The 1376-nt window shown below is 41.8% G+C and overlaps 1 pseudogene; it reads left to right on the plus strand.

The window, feature by feature from the left end:
• The first annotated feature begins 489 nt into the window (after positions 1 to 489).
• Positions 490 to 1098, plus strand: LOC109156233 (annotated as a pseudogene).
• Positions 1099 to 1376: the final 278 nt, after the last annotated feature.

A 1376-nucleotide genomic window follows, 5' to 3' on the forward strand; every position in this document is an offset into this window, starting at 1 on the left:
ACAAGGGTAAAATAGGCATTCCATCTCACTTTTTCTTCCCATCTTCCATGGAAAACAAAATCCTTGGTCTAACAAAAGATTTTGTTTTCCTCAAATTTGAGGAATTCATTTTCCAATGAAAAATGAATTCCATGAACCAAACAAAAGAAAATAACATTTTCCTCCACTTTAAGAAAAAATGTTTTCCTTTTGAAAAACATTTTCCATGAACCAAACATCCCATAATTTAAAACAAAGAAGGGGAAAAATTAATAAATCATATTTTTTTTGAAAGCTATAACAAGATAAATCATGATCTTTTAAGTTTTAAATTACCAGAAAATTACAAAAATTTCAATATTCTTCTAAAGGCTGAACCAAACCCTAAGGGTCCGAAAATTTCAATATTTGTACTACAATATACAGTAGTACAGTACAGAATTGTACTCTGGTTACACCCATTTAATGATAATAACAACCTTGGAATTCTCAATCTCTTACGCCATACCGGCCACTCTTTAATCCACGCGCCCTCACCAAAACCCTCGTTTTCTTCCTCAAAAATTCAGGCGAATTCCATTGATACAGGAGGGATGGACCACATGCACGGTATGGGGATGCCGGCGTCGCCGCCCGCCGCCGCCGTGAACGGAACTTTTCACCGCCGTCACATGATGATGCACATGACGTTCTTCTGGGGGAAGAAACGGAGGTCCTCTTCTCCGGCTGGCCGGGACACGACCACCTCGGCATGTATATTGTCTCGCTGGTTGTCGTTTTCGCTCTCGCGGTTCTGGTGGAGTGGTTGTCGAATTGCAACTACATCAAGGACGGCGCGAACCGTGCGGCGGCGGGGCTCCTCCAGACCGCCATGTACGGCGTGAGAATCGGGCTCGCGTATATGGTGATGCTGGCCGTGATGTCATTCAACGGCGGCGTATTTCTGGTGGCCGTCGCCGGACACACGCTCGGGTTTTTGGTCTTCGGGAGTCGGGTCTTCAACAAGCCGCCGTCGACGGCGAACGGGAAGACCACAGATCTCCCACCTATGAGCTGCAATTGCTGATACCTAGAAAAATTTGGGAAAAGAAAATTTTTCTTACTTTTAATTTTAGGCCTATTTCTTTTCTTTTTTTTTAATAATAAATGTTATTACTGTAACCAATATTTTTGCTGCATAACAATTGTAATATTTAGATCAAGGAATGGTTCACCTTCAAAGAGATGCATGCATTCAATATATTAGTTTTAATCACCATTATGGATACAATGATACAATGTTGCAAAAATCACACCTAGGCGCTGCCCGTTCGCCTCCTCTATGACCGTCTAAAAGGGGTCGCCTGACCGTGGACAAAATTATTTTCCTTTTTTAAAAAAATTTTTCCTCCCCTTTC

This window comes from Ipomoea nil, unplaced genomic scaffold, assembly GCF_001879475.1.
Source record: "Ipomoea nil cultivar Tokyo-kokei standard unplaced genomic scaffold, Asagao_1.1 scaffold2705, whole genome shotgun sequence".
Taxonomy (NCBI): Eukaryota; Viridiplantae; Streptophyta; class Magnoliopsida; order Solanales; family Convolvulaceae; genus Ipomoea; species Ipomoea nil.